Raw genomic sequence first — 22,950 nt, 5'->3', positions numbered from 1 at the left:
TTCTACATTTGTTTTAGGTTTGTTTTGTTTTTGTTTTTGTTTTTTGCTAAAAGAGGGTATATTTCTCTCTAGTTAACTAGCTAAGGCCCCCTTTGAACATTCATGTTTTAATTATCAGTCTATTGTATTTTATCAGTCCTTGTAAATAGTAGAAAGTTTTTAATAATTACTTTTGTGTGTATAAACAATTTCTACTAATTAGTAGAGAATTTTGCCTTTGTAATAATAAACAAAAATGTGAATTAAGAGGAATAATAGAGAGTTCCCACTGTGGCACAGTGGGTTAAGGATCTGGCATTGCTACAGCTATGGCTCAGATTTGATCCCTGGCCAGAGAGCTTCCATATTCTGTGGGTGTAGTTCCCCCCTCAGAAAAAAAGAGAAATAATAGAATTTTAATATATAAGCACAAAAAATTTTTTTTCACTCCCAGCTGCACTTGAAATACCTGGTTATGAGTTCTAATACATGTGTGAGTTTGTATCTGGAAATTCTTTATTGTTCCATTATTTTTTCTAATCTCGCACAAATATTATACTATCTTAATGATTTTTCTTTTTAAATTTTTTCTATTATTCTTGATTTACATTGTTCTGTCAATTTCTGCTGTACAGCAAAGTGACCCAGTCATATGTGTGTATGTGTGTATATATGTACATACATATATATATACACACACACGTTCTTTTTCTCACATTATCCTCCTTCGTGTTCCATCACGAGTAACTAGATATAGTTCCCTGCGCTATACAGTAGGATCTCACTGCTTATCCACTCCAAATGTATAGCTTGCATCTACTAACCTCAAACTGCTAGTCCATCTCACTTCCTCCCCCTCCCTCTGCACCCTGGCAACCAAAAGTCCATTCTCCAAGTTCATGAGCTTGTTTCTTTTCTATAGAAAGGTTCATTTGTGCTACAGAGTCCAGATATATCATATGGTATTTGTCTTTCTCTTTCTGACTTACCTCACTTAGTATGAGAGTCTCTAGTTTCATCCATGTTGCTTCAAATGGCATTATTTTGTTCTTTTTAATGGCTGGGTAGTATTCCATTTGTATATTTAGCACATCTTCTTAATCCATTCATCTGTCGATGGACATTTAGCTTGTTTCCATGTCTTGGTTATTGTGAATAGTGTTACAGTGAACATAGGGGTGCGTGTATTTTTTTCGATGAAAGTTTTATCCAAATAACATGTCCAGGACTGGGATTGCTGGGTCATACAGTAGTTCTATATTTAATTTTCTGAGGTATTTCCATATTGTTTTCCATTGTGGTCGTGTTAATGATTTTGCTTTAAAATAATTATAATTATGGTAGGTTATGTCTCTCCACATTTGTTTTTTTCTAAACTTTGACAACCATCTAAGTGGTAAAGATCTACTCATATTACATGGAAAAGTATAAGGTACACACATAATATCTTTTCCATGTATACCATTTGGACCTATGCTTCCAGCTTCCCAATAAACTCTGCCCAGCAAATTTACACATACACATAAAATTTGCCCCAGGAATCTGGCACAGTTTTTAGAGAGTCTATGTTAGACTACTGATAACTCTGACATTCTACTGGATAGATACTACTATTTTTCCCAGTTCACAGATGAGAAAACTGAAGTTAATGAATTTTAAGTTAATGGACCAACTAGATCTTAGGTTTATCAGTTATATCTTTATATACTTCAGAACTTCTAGCATTACTTGCCTATAAAGAACACAAAAATTTGATCATTGATTATCTACTTCATAAAGGAATTCATTATTATGGATCACAAAGTTCATTGTGGAGAAGAAATCAACAGAACACTCTTACTATTTTGACAGATAATTATTAGCAAACATCAGAAAGAAGCAACTTCTATTATCTAGTTTGGCCATATAAAGTTAAATGTTGTCAACATCTTGTATTAATTGTATTTTAGACAAGGGCTGAGATTTGGCCAGCTCATATGTATGGTAATTGTCACCATCATGTGCAATTCATCACAAATAATTAATAACGCACTTCGTGGAAGAGGTTGTCAAAGCACTCCCATGGTTTTGGTACATGGCATACCTATGAAGCTTGTTTTCAGTTTGAAGCTGCAGCCATGGACTATTTTCATCTAACTGTTCTGCATCATGTTCTAAGTCATTATTCTTGTTGAAAATGTATCTCATCTCTGATTACTGCAAGCTCAGTTGTGCTCTCTGTCCTTACTTTTTGCTAGTAACTTATCTAAGAATGCTTCATGTGAAGCTGTCCTCAAATATTTTTAAAATTTCTCTCCCATGCATCTTATGCAATATCATCAAAGTGAAATTGTAAAGGACCACTTACTGGAGATCAAACCATTCAAAAATTTCTCTGAAGCAGTAGCTCTAAGTGTGCCTGAAAGAATTCCTTACTGCAGAATTCCTAGTGCATCAAATTTCAAGTGACTGGTATAGAGCTGCTCACCAAAATATCAATAACATAAAAATTCCACTAGAATAGAATAATCCAAGCTATATTGAAAAGTGTTTCTACTAAAAAAGATAGCTTAGAATTAAATGTAACTGTAAGAGTGACTCAACTAAATACTCTTCATATGAATGTGTATCCAATTTAGATTTCTTTACTCTATATGCCATTCTCCCCCCATAAGAGAAACCGTATAATGAATGGAGTGACTATTACATAGTCATAATCCAGGCAAGTGCATATACTCTGGCTAACATGAGAAAAAACATTTTGGTCCTTGATTTTCCTTATATCTTAAGGGATTTCATTATTATATAATTTACCATCCAAGCCAGATCCCTTTACAATGGTTATCATTTCTTAACATCATTCTAACTCAAATAAGTCACAATACACTTTCATTATCCAAATATATGTCTTAATTTTATTCTTTTCCCTGAATCCAACTTTTAAAAATAAAATACCCCCCTACAAAATCAAGATTTTCTTATGTTCCTGTTGACATTAGCTCAACACTCACAAGTAAATAAAAAAAGGTACCGAAGAAATAAATATGCCCAGAAAAGATCATTAAGCTTTATTAATACATGTGGATGATAATAATAATTTGTTGACCACATGTTCTGTGGGATAAATACTATTAAGATGTACATTTTACTGATAAATAAGCTGAGATAATTGCATGACTTAATGGAGATCATGCACCTAATTAGTGGGAGACTTTAGAATAAAAATCTATCTAAAATTACAAGATTTTAAAACTATAATCATTATCTTAAACTGTCTCAGAATTTTGGGAAATCAGAAAGTGAGACCCCCATCAAGGTATGGAAACCTAGAGAGATAGCACTATGTATATCTTGGCCTTGAGCACTTAACTTTTCTAAGGACTGTCAAAAACAGAGCATGTTGTCATCTACTGCTGCAAAGGTGGCTAGAGTAAGGTATATAAATTGTGCATTATTAAAATAAACCAACAAATGACCAAAATAACTTTTGGACCTGTCATGGTTATCATGTGTTCCAGGTAGGGGTAGAGGATTCTTTCTTGAGACCAAAAGAAAATACCTGTAAATTGCTATGTGATGTACCAACATCTAGGAGCAGTTTGAAGAGACCTGGTTTTAAGCCTCTACATAGTTCTTGACTTATAAGGGGCAGACTTAGAGTCTTCTGTGCTTTAGTAAAATTAGCATTGTGGCTCCAGCAGAAATCTTTAGAGACACAGCAGATGATAACAGAATTTATCGAATTTGTCAATAATAAAATGTATTGGGAGTTGCAGATGACTAAACTACTTTTTTTCTCCCAAGGCTGACTTTTGGCATCTAAGAAAACCCACCAAAGTCTCTTCTCCATCATATCCTAAGGGATCTCTTTGGTCATGGTGATGTCTAAACACAGTGAACAATCATGCCATTTGCAAAACACCTGAGGCCTGCCATGTGGGCCAACTCTTTCGACCCTTCCTTGGAAGACCTGTTCTTTTGCCTCTATTCTGCTCTCATATGGATATAGCTAAGAACACATTTTGTGTCTGTGCCCAAAAAGGATGAAAGGCTGATACCATCTACCATGTGGCCAGTAAGCTAAATTGGCACCCAAAGGATGCCACCAGCTTAGAGGTCAGTAAACAGCTACTCTGGAAAAAAAACAACGTATTTACTGTCTAGTAGAGAGTCTGGTTTGCACTGATCGGAATTCACACTCAAAGGTCACTAAGCTTTAGTCCTTGACCATTCTACACTTGTATAAAGAACCCATGAACAGAGTTACCACCGGTGCTTTGGTCAATGCAATAAAAGTGACATGTGCTACTTCTGGGCGGGTTTGAAAACTATTTTGTTGTCTGCAACCTTGCTTCTTTTCCCTCTATTATTAGCATGGAAATACCCTTAAAAGGAGGTGCTCTGTTATACTAGGTTCCAAGGTGAAAAAAGAGAAGGAGACAGAGAGAAAAGAGGATACAGCTGACAAAGGACAGGCATATAACACAGGCAAAAAAGAAACTACTATTTTATCAAATCACAAGATTTTGAGGTCATTTTTCACCAGAGAATTGCTTAATTTATTCTGGCTGATCATAACTATCAACTCTGAGTATTTGTAATAATAATTCATCAAACAAGGAATTATCTATTCCTATTTTATAACCTATAATTCCCAGTGCTTAATTTCCACAGGGTCCTGAAGCCCCTTTCATAGGAACACAGACTGGAGGACATGCACATATTTCTGGATCATGACTTAATATCTCTTGTTATAAAGGATGAGCCTGTTTTCCTTTCCTGAGCCTAAAAGTGCACAGGACTCATTGCAAGAGCAATCCTTGACAGATGTTCAGCCAAGTTAAGTAATAGCTTCCTTATCACCATGTACAATGGGCTACCTATGTAATAGTGCTTTCAATTTCAATGTATGCCACCTCAAATGAATTCATGAGGCAATAAGTCAGTAATTTTCAACTTTTGCCTTCAAAATTTTATAAGGGAGGAAATTCAGAGCTGCACATTCATTTCAGATTATCTTTCCAGGTCTAAATCAGGATCTCTATCATGCACAGACTGTCATTCCAAGGGAATATTCAGTTTCCAATCAATTTTCAGCATCTTTGTAGACCAATCATTACGACCAATAGAGGCAGACTCAGTCTGATTTAACCACATCTGCAAAAATAAAAAACTCACGATAATGTGCAATGTAGTTCATGTTTCTGAGATTGAAAAAGGTAGAAATAACAAAGACAATAAGAATATGTCTCTTTCAAGTATGAAGAGCTTGATGAATTCAGAGTGGGCTGGAACCTGAGGTGTCAAAGTCTTTACACTGTCTTCTCTGCCTTGGGAGCCCTCAAGCTTTTGAACATGCATTAATGTTTGTAGGGAAACAATTCTCATGTGTATTTTACTGAAGGGAATTAAGAATCCTTAATTATGGAGTTCCCATTGTGGTTCAGTGGGTAAGGACACGACATTGTCTCTATGAAGTTGTGGATTCAATCCTTAGCCTCGCTTAGGAGGATCTTAGGCCTCGCTTAAGGATCTGGCATTACTGCAAACTGTGGTGTATGTTGCAGACATGGCTCAGATCCAGTGTTGTTGTGGCTGTGGCATAGGCTGGCAGTGGCAGCTCCAATTTGACCCCTAGCCTGTGAACTCCACATGCCTCAGGTGCATCCATAAAAAGAAAAAAACAAAAACATGAAAAACCCCTCTTCCTGACAGGTGTGTCCATGGGTGGGGTATATGAAAAAGCATTGCACTGTAAACATAAGTGTAGGATTAACCCCTTCATCTCCTTACAGTGAGTCACTATTGTGTATTTTATCATTTTTCATAGGGATGAGATGATGGGGAATAGCCATTTATCTTGAGCCAAATCGCTACCAAATACTGTTCATATAAATATTGCCTGTATTAGTCTAAGAGACATGAATCACAGTGTACCTTCTACAAACTCTTTTTGTTTGTTCAATATTACTTCTCTTGATGGCCCTGGATCAAAATCAATAGGCTCATTTTTAAAAACCAAGACAGCTGGTGGTTAGACTTCCAGAGGATAGTTGTAAATTCTTTTTTTTATTTTCCCACTGTACAGCAAGGGGATCAAGTTATCCTTACATGTATACATTGCAATTACATTTTTTCCCCCCACCCTTTGTTCTGTTGCAGCACTGATTATCTGCTGAGTTCTCAATGCTACTCAGCAGGATCTCCTTGTAAATCTATTCTAAGTAGTGTCTGATAAGCCCAAGCTCCCGATCCCTCCCACTCCCTCCCCCTCCCATCAGGCAGCCACAAGTCTCTTCTCCAAGTCCATGATTTTCTTTTCTGAGGAGATGTTCATTTGTGCTGGATATTAGATTCCAGCTATAAGTGATATCATATGGTATTTGTCTTTGTCTTTCTGGCTCATTTCACTCAGTATGAGATTCTCTAGTTCCATCCATGTTGCTGCAAATGGCATTATGTCATTCTTTTTTATGGCTGAGTAGTATTCCATTGTGTATATATACCACTTCTTCCAAATCCAATCATCTGTTGATGGACATTTGGGTTGTTTCCATGTCCTGGCTATTGTGAATAGTGCTGCAATGAACATGCGGATGCATGTGTCTCTCTTAAGTAGAGTTTTGTCCGGATAGATGCCCAAGAGTGGGATTGCAGGGTCATGTGGAAGTTCTATGTAGAAGTTCTATGTATAGATTTCTAAGGTATCTCCAAACTGTTCTCCATAGTGACTGTACCAGTTTACATTCCCACCAACAGTGCAGGAGGGTTCCATTTTCTCCACAGCCCCTCCAGCACTTGTTAATTCTTATTGTGCATCTCCTGCATTAAAGGAATATCATCTTGCTATAGTCATAGATGTACCACCACTTCAGCCATTATGTTACCTTTTCAAAGACATGGTAACACTGATTTGCTGATAGAGTCCCAACATTAGTCTTTAAAATGCCCAGTGTCCCAGAGTGATTTTTGGCATATTATAGAGTATATTTTGGTGGGCTGGTTCCCTTGGTATCACAGGCTACCTGGTGGTTTTCCCCAATTAAGACAGCTATGCACTCCTACGATTTTTTCCAGATATTTAATGTAAGAATTCTTTCGTATCAGTGTCAACAGCAACCCTATGTGCCAAGCATTACTATACTCCTTACAGCAGCCATGGAATTTTGTATTCTGACAAGATCTCACAGTATCCCACATAGATACTTAAATCCTTGCATGACCTGAAAGATAGTAAGAACAGTGACTTTATGGGCTTAGAATTATTACCTAGTCTATTCTCAAATGAGGACCAGAAAGAGATAATGATTTTGGTAATTATAAATTACTAAACTATTTGAAGAGCTACTACAATAGAGTTAGTAATCAAAGTATAAGCTTTCACTCAAGAGCACTCTTTTCAATAACAGGGAAAGTCTAACAAAGTTTTTAAGAACAGAAAAAGTTAAATCCATATGCTACATAATTACTTTGTCATTTTTCACAATTTACTAAGTGACTTAATGTGATCTTATATCCTACTACATGTCATATCTATCATATATTAAAATGGTTAATTTTGCATTTTGGTAAGTTTGTAATTAATTAGCTTAATATTATTGGAAAAAAGAATGTTTCCAAGTACCCTAATGCAAATTGACTAATAATTTATTAAAATTTTGGACTCCATGTTCCAATTCCTTCACATTTGCATTTCAATTAATTCTTTATTCTCAAAATTACTATTATGTTCTATCTCAAAAAAAGAGAAACCACCAAAAAATCATAAATAAGTTGTAAAATATGGGTGGAAAGTAATTTCTATTAAAAACAAGTGTGTATTCTCATCTTTGGAACTCAATAACAAACACTTTTCAGACATTCATCTTATAACACAATAAGGTGGTCGTTAAAATCATTTAAAAGTATTTATTTTGAAAAAATACATATTTATGCAATGGAAACAAATTTTATTGATATTTTTAAAAAATAGTATCCAATCATAGTATTTAGGTTGGTCAGCTGCCAAGTATTTGTGCAATTTTTGAATAATTTTTGTTAATTGTTTTGATCAATACCAAAAAGAAATTAGTATACTTGTTATCATGGTTAATGAAGTAATTGCTCTTTTATTTATATATATATATAGATGATTTATTTTTTTTTCATTCATGGAATGGCAATATGAATTCTTAGGATGCACATTAATAATCTTAGCTAAAGTTTATTCTAAGTGTCTAACAAGCATGGCCTCTTGTGATTTTATGAAGCAGCTACATTAGTCGAGTCCAGAAATCGTATGCAGACTTCCAAAAAGCTAAATGCATATCAGCATTTTTCTTCTTAAACCACTGAAATTATTTTCTTTTAAATTGGCAAAGGAAAAACAGCTTCCTCTTCAATAAAACATGGTACAGGATCATATATGGCCATAATATAATTTTGTAATAATTGCATAATTATGAATTATTGTGTAGGCTACTGTATCAGTTAAGGTTCAGTCAGGAAAACAGAAATCATATTTACTATTTGAACACAGAGAATATGTTAGAGAACTGGAAATCTGTATAAAGGAAATACTGAGGTAACACAGAGACAGTTTCTGCTGGAAGTAGCCCCCACCTCTGGGGTGGGGGATAATGAAAGGAAGTGGTGGAGGACCCCAAGAGCCTTGTCCCTTGTACTTCTGAGAGGTCTGAGAGTGGGCACAAAAGCAGGCACTGGAGTCGGCTGCCACTGCCAGGGCAACAGGTTATTGATGAGCCATCTGTCGGGACCAGCAAGCAAAGAGGACAGGACAAGCCCTTTCTCCCCCTCCAGCCTTCCAGTCCCTTTCTTGTGACCCTATTGGTGGAACCTATGGGGGAGCAGCTGGCAGTATGGTTTACAAGGTCTTCACCCTAGTATCATAACATAGAAATAGGGGTTTGAAGTTAAGAGACAGAATAGCTCAGTAACTGACACATATTTATCACTGTTATTTCTGTGAAATTCTTAAATCTGAGGATTTAGATTTCACTATTTAATACATACTTTAAGAGAGTCAAGTTTGATGTACATTATTTGTACATATTTTTATAAATCTCAGTACTTAATGCTTGTTACTTATACTACAGGATTACATAAAAAGATGCATCATATTTTTCCTTGGTACTTCTTAACCTGGTCTCAAGTTCCCTCTGGATTTCTCCACTTGAGGGAAAGTGACAAAGGTGCTTCATATCCATGTTCACTTCTGTGCTCTTTCCCACCAAGAAGGGCGGGTTGACTTGCTGGGCTCTGCCATTTGTCAAGTTTGTCAAGGAATGAGTGAGCAGTACGTTTAAAATGTAAGCAACTCATCTTTTATCCACGAAAGATTTTATTTATATATGTGTATTGTTATTGGAGGACTAGTACAAATTAAAGAGTTTTTGATTAATGCCACGTGCACTACTTATCTTTCCATTAAAAGTGTAATGTTAATGGTTAGGTATTAATGAGAATGTTTTCTTTATCCTTATTTACATGTGCTGAAAATATAAGATCAGTTGAAAATTTTCTCATTCAATCAGTATTGGCAATTTCTGTAAAACATAAAGATTTTCAAAAATATTTATTTTGAAATTTAGAAAACAAAGTATTGTGATTAGAAAAGTTATTAAGTTCATACTGAGTGGCATTTGCAGCAAATTTGGAATTTGAGAATTTCTCTTAATTTGTCCTCAAGCAGCTAAAAATATGCTAAGAAGTGCTTAAATAGCTTGAATAACACAAGAACAATTACTTCCCATGTAAAGGATCAGCTCGATATATCAATTGATATCAATATGTCAATTTTTATTTCTATTTTGAATACTGGTGGGTTTATCTGTTTGTTAGTGAGAGCTGTAGTTAATATTCCTAAGTAGTCTTAAAGCAGTCCATATAAATAAGACTAAGTGAATGCAAAAGAGGTTCTTTGGAGTTGTACAACATTTTGATTCCATCCAAGTAATCAAGGACATGAAGCTTTAAGAAATTCCTATAACTGTATTTCTTTTTTCATTTTTTAGAGTTTTACTGAAGGATATACAATGTAGTGATAATTTCTGCTGTACAACAACCGTGAGTCAGTTAATACCTGTACACACACATTTCAGATTCTTTTCCCACATAGATTATCACAGAATATCAGGTAGAGGTCTCTATGCTATATAGTGGGTCCCCATTGGCCAATCATTCCATATACATCAGTGTGCATATGCCAATCCCAAACTCCCAGTCCATCCTTCTCCACCCAATTAAGATAGAAAAGTTCACAGAATTAGTATAGTACAGTGAATAACCATAAAGCAATTACTCATGTTAATTTCCACCAAGGTTAAGAAAATGACCATTGCCATCTATAGGAGGCAACCTCTATGGATTTCAAGGATACCTGCCTCCCATTTATTCATGCTCTTGTATGGTTTGGGCTTAGTGACCTACTTCTAGCAAAAAGAATGAGGTGGAGGTGATGGCATGTCACTTCTGAGATTTGATAATACAAAGGCAGCGGCTCCCTTCTTGGCATTCTCTCTCTTGTTTTCCTTTAAATCACTCATGCTGATGCAAGTCAGCTGCACAGTCACGAGATAGCCCTGGGGAGAGATCCACACGAGTGAGCCTGGAGGCAGATTCAGGGGCCCACAAAACCACATCAGTGACTTTGGAATAAGATACTTTAGCCCCAGTCAAGGCCTAAGAGGACTGTCCTAGCTGACACTTTAATTTCAGCCTCATGAAAGATACTGAGGCAGAGGCACCCAGCTAAATTGTGCCCTGCTTCCTGACCCATAGAAACTGATGTAATATTTATTTTAAATTGCTAGGTTTTGGGACATTAGATACATTATCACACAAAAGGCTCTTTCATGTCCCCTCCTTATCATTTTCCTTCTCCTCTACCCCGTCCCCAAACCTGTATTCCTGCTTTTGAGACAACTGTTTTGATTTCTCTGCTTTTGAACTCATGAATACAGTACCAACAGATGATACTCTTTTGTGACAGGCATCATTTGCTCTACAATATATTCATGAGATTTTCATTAATGAATGGTTTCAGTTTGGTGCTGTTACGGCTTTTATTGTTAAAATTCTTATGCATGTTTTAGTGCCCAGATTTATATATTTCTAATTAGTGTACATTTTCAATTAGAATTTCTGTATCAAAGGTATATATGCTTTCAATGTTGGTGTATCAAGACAAACTGTTTTTTGAACTATTTGTACCAATTTACAAACCTAAAAGGAGTGTATTAGAATTCCCACTGTTCCCTATCCTCACCTAATTTTGCTGTTTTAGTTTTTAAATTTTGACCCTTCTTCCATGGGAATAGCAGTAACTCAGAGTGGGTTTAACTTAACATCTCCCTGATGGGTAATGTGGTTGAGGCTTATCTGATTTCAGTGCAGTCTTGCCACTTACACTAGGGATTTTCCCTTTCCCTAGTGATTTGTAGTAGTCTTTTATAATGTATGGATATAAACGCTTTGTTATACGTGTTTAAAATCATATCACCCATGTGTGTGGGGGGGTGCATTTCTATTCTTCAAGTGATGTCTTCTGATAGACTTTTTTAAATCTGGTTTCTCAGTCTATTCTTTATGGTTAGCACTTTTATAACTAATATAAGTCTATTCTTTATGGTTAGCACTTTTATAACTAATATAAGAAGTCTTTCCCCTTTCCCAAGGTCAAGATGATTTCCCCCATATTATCTTTTAGGTACTTTATTGCTGTACTTTTCGTATTTATAACTGTATAACCCACCAGAAATTGGCTTTTGCATGTGAGGTAAGTGCGATATTTCACTTTTTCCCATATGGACACAGATCATCTTTGTCCAGACACTGGCTTTGTGTTGTCATCTATGTCATGTATCAAGTGACCATATACAGGTGGCGTGTTTCTGAACTCTCGATTTCATTTCATTGGCCTCTATTTCTGTCCTTATACCAACAAACTCTGTCTTAATTACTAGAGCTTTATAACAGTTCTTGATTTTTGATGTCTGATAGTGTGTACATTCTCCAAATTTATACATCCTCCTCAATTTATTTTTTTGCATTTCCATATTTATTTTTTAATTAGTTTGTCAATTTCCCCTAGAAAATATCCTTCAAGATTCTGTCCAATTGCAATGAATCTATAGATAAGCTTAGGGAAAATTGACATAGTCACAATAAGTAGTTTTCTAATTCACACAGTTCCTTGAATTTTTAGGCATTTGATATTTGGTCTTAGTTCTTTGGCCTCCAGCCCTATGCAGACTTGAGTTCAAGTCACATCACTGAGGGGTAGACTAGCAATGTTTGAGCTACCTGGAACCGCTAGTTATCAATCCAGTCCCATGTGACCCCCTCCAATCTCTGCTGGTCACTCTGTCCCCCTTAGTAGCACTACGTGAAGGTTTACTTAAGGGTCTCTGCCTTTGCCTTAAACCTACAACCAACAAAGGCTTGCAAGGCTCAGGTCCTTAGCTCTCCTCCATAAATTTATCCCCTACCTAGAATCTTAAATCTTTTTAGTCTTTGTGGCTGAAGTTCTCTGATACCTTTATCATTCTGTAACTGTTCTAGGTTTTCTATTTTCTTTTTTTTTTTTTTTTTTTTTTTTTTTTTTGTCTTTTTGCCATTTCTTGGGCTGCTCTCACGGCATATGGAGGTTCCCAGGCTAGGGGTCTAATCGGAGCTGTAGCCGCTGGCCTACACCAGAGCCACAGCAACGTGGGATCCGAGCTGCGTCTGCGACCTACACCACAGCTCACAACAATGCCGGATGGTTAACCCACTGAGCAAGGACAGGGATCAAACTCGCAACCTCATGGTTCCTAGTTGGATTCGTTAACCACTGCGCCACGGCGGGAACTCCGGTTTTCTATTTTCTAATTGTTTGATCTGCATTGAAATGCTCCCTCTTACCCAAAAGTGAATCTCTAAGGGTTTCTGTTTGATTTAGACCAGTGGCTGGGGTACTGTCAATTGGTGATCACCTTAGTCCAGTTACTGATTGAGAGAGTTCAAATTTGAGTGTCAACCTCCGCTGGTAAATCTCCAGTTCTGGTTTACTTTTTCTTCTGTGGTATAGCCCTCTGGAGTTCCTAATTCAAGTGATAGAGGTTTTCTAGGGCTTCTGATTTGGCCACCATAGATGAATTTCTGTTCCTCAGAATTGTTAATTTATCAAAAGTTCTGCTCAGTTTGTCTCTAAGAGAATCTATTGATGCCTCTAAGCCTAGGAGAAAAGCAGCCTCAAATATTGGGTTTACTTCTTGGTGTTTCTATCTCTCCCTGGTTTTTGGTCCTTTAATTCTTCTTGCCTTGTTAGAACTCCAGTGTCACAAAGGAATTGTTCTTATACATTTTCTCTCAGCATTTCTATTTCTTCCAATGAGGAACTCTGATCCCATTACCTACTTAATGTTTCTTTAACAAAATGCAAAATCATAGAAATATTCATTAATGAGGTATTTTCACAATAAGGAAGGTATCGATTTTTGCACTTGGCAGAATAAGGTAATTTGATTTGGTTTGGCCATACTTCATTTTGTTTGTGTTGTTGTTTTAGATTTTATGTTTCTGGCCACAGTGCCAAAGATCTTCTCTGTAAGCTCAAGTATTAGGAATGGTTTTACAGTTGAAAAAAATGGTAGCAAGAATGCATTAAAATACGACGGCTAACCCCTGTCTTAATTTCTGAGGTTTCCATTTAGAGCCTTAATTTGACTGGTCTTCTGCCAGTTTGAAAAATAAGAACTTGAACATTTTAGCTTTGCACATGCTTTGCATTTACAAAACTACTTATAAAAATTTATGAAGTGTGCTCTTCAGAGACACAGAAGTACACCCTTTTGCTGCCAGTAATACCATAGTCCAGATGATACAGTTCTATGTTTTATTGTTGAACATGAATGAAGACATGGAGAACTAAAAAAATCCATGGTCTTAACATTTGTAAACCCCCCCTCCCATTATTTATGGGTGCCACCATACCCTTGTTAATACACACATTACCTAAGTATCTCAGGTCAAGGATCCAGGCATGGCTTTGCTCGGCGCTGTGTTTAAGGGTCTGCTATGGGCTGCAATCCTGGGCTCATTTGGGATGTAATCATCTAGGATTAACTGGGGAGAGAGACCCACTTCTAAGTTCACATGGTTGTTGGAAGGATTCTGTTCTCTGCAAGCTGTGGACTGAGGGCCTCAGTTTCTCACTGGTGGTTGGCCAAAGAGCACTCATAGTTCCTTACACATGGTCCTTTCCAAGGGGCCAACTTGCTGCATGGAACCATGCAAGCTGAAAAGACAATAGAGTCTACTAGCATGATGGAAGTCACAATTAGATTATACAACAGTGACACCAGAGCACTTATACCATATCCTGCTGGTCAGAATCTAGGTACTAGGTCCAGCCCACTTTCAACAAAAGGGGAGTACACAAGGGCTGGAGTGTGGAAAAGCTAACATATGGAAGGAAGAACTGACCAAAAATTCATATACAATTGGGAAAGTCTATATGACAAGTCATTGTTCTGATCTTCCAAAACCATACCTATGATCATATCACAATCCTGCTTAATAAAAACAGCACAGATGTTCTTGCCTATAACTACCCACAATCAGACCCATCTTCATTTCCAACTTTTTCTATTTTCTTTTACCACTCTTCATGAATTCCATGCTTTAGCCAATGATGTTAACTCTGCATGTTTGTCATGTTGTCCCCACTTCCTAAAAGAATGTATCCTCCTCTTGCCATAAAGTAAGGATTTTAGCCTGGAAATAATAAGAGGTGGTGGAAGGCATATTATATTCTCTTCAAATATGTAAAGAGATAGCACTGAATAAGCCAATATTAGAAGAATAAAAGGGCAGGATTTCAGGTATAATGGAGACTTCCTGACAGTTAAAGACTGCCCAACAGTGAAGTGAACTGCCTAAAAAACAGTGAGTTTTCTATTTTTTATGTGTTCAAATGAAGGAAAAATAAATCTGTCCATTATGGGGATAAGGGGATACCAGTGTTCAAGGGGAGTTAAAACAAAAAGATTTCTAATGTACCTTCAAATTCTTAAGATTCCATGAAACTGAATTTATATAGGAATAAAAAAGTGAAACTATTCTCTTGATATGCAAAGATGAGGAAAAAAGATTTACATGATAAAACTTCAAAATAAATCGTTTGCCATTTTAAGCTGTATTGTTCGAGCTCAAGAACCTTCTTTAACAATATTTCCATCTTTCTAATTTATAATTATCCAATAAAATATACAATTACCTACCACTCCAAATTTTAAAGTAAATATGTTTGAGATCAATGTGCAGATGAAAGGTCTTATTTGTATAAGAGGAAAGATAGTGCTATGTAAATACCCCTTTCCCATCAAGTATATTCCTATGCACTTCCATAAAGGCAATTCAGTGTGTATTTTCACAGGATCCTTGGTTATTGGTTCATTTTAGGTCTACTGACGAAGCAGACCTTCAGAAAAATATTTACCCTGAATTAGAGCATCAAGATGGTGGATGAGTAAGACATGGAGCTTACCTTCTTCCATAAATACTTTAAAAAAATTTTATATGTAAAAAAAATTCACAGAACATCTAATAAATGCTGGCAGAAGATCTCAGACCTCCATGGAGGGCAAAATCTCCGCAATAACTGTGTGCAGCAAGAGAAAAGGGGAAAAAATTAAGCAGTATAGAACTAGTACTCATGAGAAGGAACTGTGAAGGTAGAAAGGAATTTGCACAGAGAGAGAACCAAACTGGTGGGTATATCAATGGAGATTAAAGGGGAGCCTCAAAGCCTTGAAGAAAAGTGCCGCAGCTGGTCTGAGGAAGGGAAAGCAGAGAGAAAACCCCATAGACAATCAGTACCACTGCCAGGACACCACAGCCTGAGACACGTGGGCAAGGGCTGGATGCTGATTCTTGGGCTTTGGGTCAGTTTTTCGGAGAGAACTATGGGGCTAAGAAGTGGTATACCACAGCCAATGGTGTGTGGGAGGACACCTGGGCCTGTCAGAGAAGCAAGGCACCATTGTTGGGGAGTGTGAGGAAAAGGATGGGGTGAGACAACCACAGGAACTTCTTTCTCTGAGCAGGCACAGGATATCCGGCAGCAGAGTGAAAGGAAGGGGAAGGGATCCAAACTGCCCCAATCATCTCAGACTCCAAAGGTGAGTATGGTACCCCAATGCTGAGGGTCCCATGATGAAGCACCACCTGCCACCTCAGTCACATTAGGGGTCACCAGTGTAGAGAGCCCTGCAGTGGAGCACCACCAGTTTCCCACACTTCCCTGGGAATGCACACAGCTCTCTAGTGCACTGCCAAGGGCCCCTGACATTGCCCTTACCTCCCCTCAGGATCACTGCCACTGCTGAGGTGCCCTGCAACCAGGTGCAGCCTGCAGCCCCCATCTCCCCATTGGTTTTCACCACTGAGAAAAGAGAGAGCAAGCATCCAAACAAAAATAAGCCCTCAAAACAACAACAGAAATTAAACATACTCGAGCTATATAGGGATGCTCCTGCATATTAATAGTTCTCCAAGACCATAGTAGATAATTGTTTTGCCTAAACTAATAGATTTAGAAAAACATAAGCAAAATGAAGAAACAGAGGTATCATTCCCAGTTAAAAGAACAGGATAACTCTAACAAAGGAGCAAAAAAATGAAATACCTCTGCAGTGCAACAGATACTGAGTTCAAAAAGGAAGTAATGAAAATACTGAAGGAATTAATAAGAATGGCTATTAAGAGTAATGCAGATTACTTCCAAAAAGGAACTAGAAACTAAAAGGAGGAGCCAAGGAAAATTAGAAAATTCATTTGCTGAGGTGAAAGCTAAGCTAAAGGCATTGAACAGCAGGATGAATAATGCAGAGGAATGACTAGGATAATAATTCTATCTTTGAGGACAGAATAATGGAAATCACCCAATTATGACAAAGGAGAGCAAAATGAAAAAAAAAAAATGAAACCAATATAAAAGATCTATGGGATAATATATAAAGCAGGCCAATCTATGCATCACTGGGATCCCAGAAGAAGAAGAAAAAGAAAAGGGGATTAAAAATGTATTTGAAGTAATTGTGGATGAAAATTTCCCAAAATCTAAAGGAAATAAATATCCCAATACAGGAAGCACAGAGAGTTCCCAACAAGATGAATCCAAACAGACATAGAGCATTACCTAGTATAAGAAAAATAGTGAAAGTTAAAGATAGGGAGAAGATTCTAAAGGCAACAAGAGAAAAATACAGAGCAAATTACAAGGGACCCCCATAAGGCTATCAGCTGATTTCTCTACACAAACAGTACAAGACATAAGGGAGTGACAAGATATATTCAAAGTTCTAAGGGGAAAAATTTGCAGCCCAGAATACTTTACCCAGCAAGATTATCATTTAAAATAGGAGGAATAAAGAATTTCTCAGATAAACAAAAAATAAAAGAATACAGTAATTCCAAACCTATCCTAAAAGAAATTTTGAAAGGTTTCCTCTAAATAGGAAAGAAGTAAGAAAATATAGGATAGAGCAAATCACAACTGGAAAGTAATCACTTAAAGAAGCCAGTATACATACAAAACAAACAAATAAACAAACAAAAACCTACTTGTGAAAATGATGATATTAGCAAAGGGATAAACATGAATATGTAAAAAAAGGACATGAAAATCATAAAATGTGGGGAAGGAGAGTAAAAAATCTAGACTCTTTTTTTTTAGAATGTGTTTGAGTCTGCATGACTGTTAATCTAAAGCAAGCATATATAGGAAAGGGTTAACATAATTAAAATCAAACAATACATCCACAAAAAACAAAAAAGACACAAGCATAACATAAAAGGAAATCATGCAACCGCAGAAAGAAAAAGGAACAAAGGAGAAATATAAAATCAATTGGAAAACAAGTTTTAAAATAGCAATAAATACATATTTATCAATAATTACCTTTAATGTCAATGGACTGAATGTTCCAATCAAAAGACAGAGTGTCAGAGTGGATTAAAAAAAAAATGAACCTACAATCCGATGTCTACAAGAAACACAACTTAGGGCAAAGGACACATATAAATTGTAGGTAGGGAATGGAAAAAGCTGTTTCATGTGAATGGAAATGACTAGAAAGTGGGAGTCACAATGTGTATATCAGACAAAATATACTTTAAAACAAAGACCACAATGAAAGCTAAACGACACTATTTAATGATAAAAGGATCAATTCAAGAAGGGAATATTACAGTCATCAACATATATGCCCCTAAAACAGGAGCATCCAAATACATAAAACAAACACTAACAGACATAGAAGGAGAAATTGATGGAAATACAGTAATTGTAGGAGACTTTAAAATCAAACTCACCTCAACAGATCTACTAGACAAAAAAAAAAAAATCCTACAGCAAAAGAGATCGTAAATGACACAACAGAACAGTTAGACTAGATATTTTCAAGACAGTACACCCAAAAAAAAAAAAAAAAAAGAATATACATCCTGTTCAAGTGCACATCAAACACTGTCTAAGACTAACCACATTATGTGGCACAAAACTTACCTCAACAAATTTAAGAGTATAGAAATTATTTCTTCTTTGACCACAATGGCATGAAACTAGAAATCAACCCCAGGAAAAGAAATGAGAAAAAAAACAACTACATGGAGACCAAAAAATATACTACTAAAAAAATCAGTGGGTCAACAAGGAAATCAAAAATGAAATTAAAAAATATCTGAGACAAACAATGAAAACACAAACCATACAAAATCTATGGGATACTGCAAAAGCAGTTCTTAGAGGGATGTTTACAGTGAAACCCTTCCTTAAAAAATAAGAAAAATCTCAAATCAAGAACCTAACCTACCACCTAAAGAATTATCAAGAGAAGGACAAACAAAACAAAGCAGAAAGAAGGAAACCATAAAAGTTAGGGATGAAATAAATAAAATAGAGATTAAAATGCAATAGAAAAAAGTCAACAAAACCAAAAGCTGGTTCTTTGAAAGAGTAAACAAAATCGACAACCTCTGTTCTGAATCACCAAGAAAAGAGAGAGAGACAAATAAACAAAATAAGACATGAAAAAGGGATACTGCAGAACTACAAAAAACCATAAGAGAATACTATGAACAATTACATGCTAACAAATTTGAGAATATAGAAGAAATTGATAATCTGAACAGACTGATCAATAGAAATAAAACTGAATATATAATAATTAAAAACAAAAAAACCTCCTGATAAACAAAAGTCCAGAACCAGATAGCTTCACAGGCAAATTCTACCAAACCTATAAAGAAAAACTTAGACCAATCCTTCTTAAATTATTAACAGTGATTGAAACAAAAGATACTACCAAAAAAGAAAATTATAAGCCAGTATCTTTGATGATTATAGATGCAAAAATTTTCAACAAAATTATAGCAAACCAAATCCAACAACACATAAAAAAGATCAGACATGAAGATGAAGTGGGATTCATCCCAAATTCACAGTGATGATTCAACATATGCAAATCAATCAATGTAATACACCACATTAACAAAAGAAAAGCCAAAAACAACATGATCATCTCAACAGATGCAGAAAAAGCATCTGACAAAATTCAACATCCATTCATGATAAAAACCTTTACCAAAGTGGGTATAGAGGGAACATACATCAAATATAATAAAAGCCATTTATGACAAACCTGCAGCCAATATAATACTCAATGGAGAAATGCTGAAAGCCTTCCCATTAAAATCTGCAATAAGAAAAGGATGCACTCTCTCACCATTTTTACTCAACATTCTATTGGAAGTCCTAGCCACAGCAATCAGACAAAATAAAAGAAATACAAAGTATCCAAATTGAAGAGAAGAGGTAGAACTGTCAGTGTATGCAGATGAACCTGTTGCATTCCACACCAAAACTATTTGATCTAATCAGCAATTTTGGCAAATCAGCAGGATACAAGATTAACATTCAGAAATCATTTGTATTTCTGTACACTAACAATAAAATATTTGAAAACAAATATTAAAAAACAATGCTCTTTAAAAATGCACCAAAACCAAATAAAACACCTAGGAATAAACCTGACCAAGTAGGTGAAAGACATATATGCTGAAAAGCATGAAACATTAATCAAGGAGGTAAAAGAGGATTCAAAGAAATGGAAAGATATTCCATGCTCCTGGATTAGAAGAATTAATATTGTTACAATGGCCAAACCACCCAAAGCAATCTACAGATTGAATGAGATCCCTATCAAATTACCTGTAACACTTTCACAGAACTAGAGCAAATAATCCAAAAGTTTATATGGAACCATAAAAAAACTCAGTATTTCCAAAGCAATCCTGAGGGAAAAAAAACAAGCAGGAGGCATAACTCTCCAAGACTTCAGACAGTATTGCAAAGCTACAGTAATCAAAGCAGTGTGGTACTTGTACAAAAAACAGACATACAGATCAGTGGAAGAGACCAGAGAGCTCAGAAGCGAACCCAGACACCTGTGGTCAATTAATCTTCGACAAAGGAGGCAAGAATATAAAATGGGAAAAAGAGTCTCTTCAGCAAGTAGTGTTGGGGAGACTGGACAGCTGCATGTAAATCAATGAAACCAGAACACATTCTCACACCATGCACAAAAATAAATTCAAAATTGCTTTATAAACATAAGACATGACACCATACAACTCCTAGGAGAGAACATAGGCAAAGCATTCTCTGATATAAACTGATACAAATGTTTTCTTAGGTCAGTCTCCCAAGGTAACAGAAATAAAAACAAAAATCAATCAATGGGACCTAATCAATCTTACATATTTTGCACAGCAAAGGAATTCATAAAAAATAAAAAAACCAAAGAGACAACCTAAGGAATGGAAGAAACAGCTGCATATGATGCAACCAACAAGGGCTTAATCTCCAAAATTTACAAACAACTCATACAATTCAACAACAAAAAAAGCAAAAACCCAATCAAAAAATGGGCAGAAGACCTAAACAGTAATGCCATTTGCAGCAATATAGGTACAACTAGAGATTCTCATACTAACTGAAGTTAAGCCAGAAAGATAAAGACAAATGCCATGTGGTATCATTTATATGTGGAATCTAAAATATGGCACAAATGATCTATCTATAAAACAGAAAAAGACGCAGAGACAAGGAGAAGAGACTTACAGTTGCCAAAGGGAGAGGTGGGAGGAAGTGGGATGGACTGGGAGCTTGGGGTTAACAGGTACAAACTATTACATTTAGAATGAGTAGACAATAGATTCCTAGTATGTAGCACAGAGAACTATATCCAATCTCCTGCAACAGACCATGATGGAAAATAATATTTTAAAAAAGAATGTAGATGATTCAGTAATTATCCCTAATTATTAATATTGAGAGAAGTAAGTTATATATTATACCTGATGGCTTTTAGAACATACCTGGCAAATAACAGTTGATCAATAAATATTAACTCTTTTGTCCAAAAAAAGGAAAATACTCACCTTACTTCAGCAAAAGTCACAGATGCAACAGCTGCCCAAACTCTTTTTGCTCTCTCTCTCTGAGTAATGTGGAGGAAGTGGTAGTGTGAATCATTGCCTGGGAAGAGATATCTCTAAAAGCACACCTTTTGGCTTTAAAAGAGACAGAGAGAGCATGAGACAGGCAGAGATCAAGGGAACAGTGATGTCCATTACTTACTGGAACACCTGGTTAACCATCACTTTGTATAGTACCCAGTAGAAAAAAGCTAATCTGTAGACAGAAACTGAAATGCTTTTTTAAAAACAGAAATTTTGGCAATTGCCTGTACTGTAAGTAAACTGTAAGATGAGTAAGGGCAGGGCCTACCTGGCTGTTTTTTTGCCATGGCCCAGTAACCATCACACTCATACAGACAAACTCATTGAAGTAAATGTTTGTTTAGTAAGTCAGTCACTGAGTGAATGACTACAATGCCTGAAGCAGGATACTTATCGTCAGGGCTACCAATGGCCTTAGAACTTTAGATCCTGCTGAGTAGCCTGTTTTGCATAGGAGGATCATGTGTCACAGAAACCAGAACAACCCAGCAGACACACAATGTAGAAGGCCAGAGAAAAAAAATCCCTGACAAACTAATTGAAAATATTCTGAAGACCTTTAGGGAATGGCTACTTGGTAACAAGGTACCTCCTCTGTAAAATGGGGCAATAATACTTACCCCTGCTTCCCTCTGGGGAAGTTATGAAAAGTAAAATAATTCACAACTATAATGTGTTTGAACACCATGGAAGAAATATGATATATAAGCACATGATTTCATAATTACCTCCATAATAAAAAGAAAAGAAAAAAATTAAAATAACAATAATATGTACATTTTCAACACCTGCAGTTGTATATGAAATATATAACTTTTTATTGTTTTCTGTCTAATCCGCTGCACCTGCATTAAAAAATGTACCCCCATGGCCCAATTTTTTTTAAAATACATAAAATTTAGACAGCCACTTATTCTTTTATTCACCCCATTGTGCCTAGGTCTCACAGAACATATTTTAAATAATATACTACCACAAAGAGACCACTTTAACACAAAACTCAATAGTATGGGTTAGTAAAAATTACTTTTAAAGGCAAACATCTGGCACCTCATAAATATATATCACCTTTCATCAAGAGTTTTCAAACTCTCTTCATATATAGTACACTTATAAGCATTATTAATTCAGCATATTGTGTGTTGGTTTTCCAGCAGTCCCAAAGCAGAATTGCATATGTAAAATATGTGTTGCAATATCTAGGCCTATGCAGCTCATAAAAAACAAGACATTAACCACAATGCTAAATCCTTTTGATTTAATGTGCTCTGTTAGCTAACACGAGTGCTTTTTTTAAAGCACAGATACAAGAAAATACTACAGTTAAGCTTAAAGGCAGCTATTTATTCTGACTAATTTTTTTCCTCTTGTGACATTTAGCAAATTATTCTACGCTTACATTTAGCTTGTGTCAAAAATATGTCT

At 36.0% G+C, this 22,950-nt stretch overlaps 1 long non-coding RNA gene across 3 annotated transcripts in view; it reads right to left on the bottom strand.

Annotated features, from left to right (window-relative positions):
* The window catches only part of LOC106508897 (uncharacterized), a 153,522-nt gene that overhangs the window by 36,783 nt on the left and 93,789 nt on the right, over positions 1-22,950 (bottom strand). Inside the window, exons 5-7 of one of the 3 annotated variants that reach the window (XR_014840118.1) lie at positions 21,445-21,576; positions 13,954-14,236; positions 7,852-10,538 (exon numbers count right to left, since the gene is read on the bottom strand). The exons of 1 other annotated variant lie outside the window; for it this stretch is intronic. This is a non-coding gene — a long non-coding RNA (uncharacterized LOC106508897). Of the gene's footprint in view, positions 1-3,003; positions 5,116-7,851; positions 10,539-13,953; positions 14,237-21,444; positions 21,577-22,950 lie in introns of those variants that run through there. One more of the 3 variants, XR_014840121.1, reaches the window with a different exon arrangement.

This window comes from Sus scrofa, chromosome 1 (assembly GCF_054392235.1).
Source record: "Sus scrofa isolate SSC_HxYL_T2T_F1_AM1 chromosome 1, Sscrofa_HxYL_maternal_Yorkshire_Landrace_v2.0, whole genome shotgun sequence".
In the NCBI taxonomy this organism is placed as follows: domain Eukaryota; kingdom Metazoa; phylum Chordata; class Mammalia; order Artiodactyla; family Suidae; genus Sus; species Sus scrofa.
This window is presented reverse-complemented; position numbering and strand designations above follow the sequence as displayed.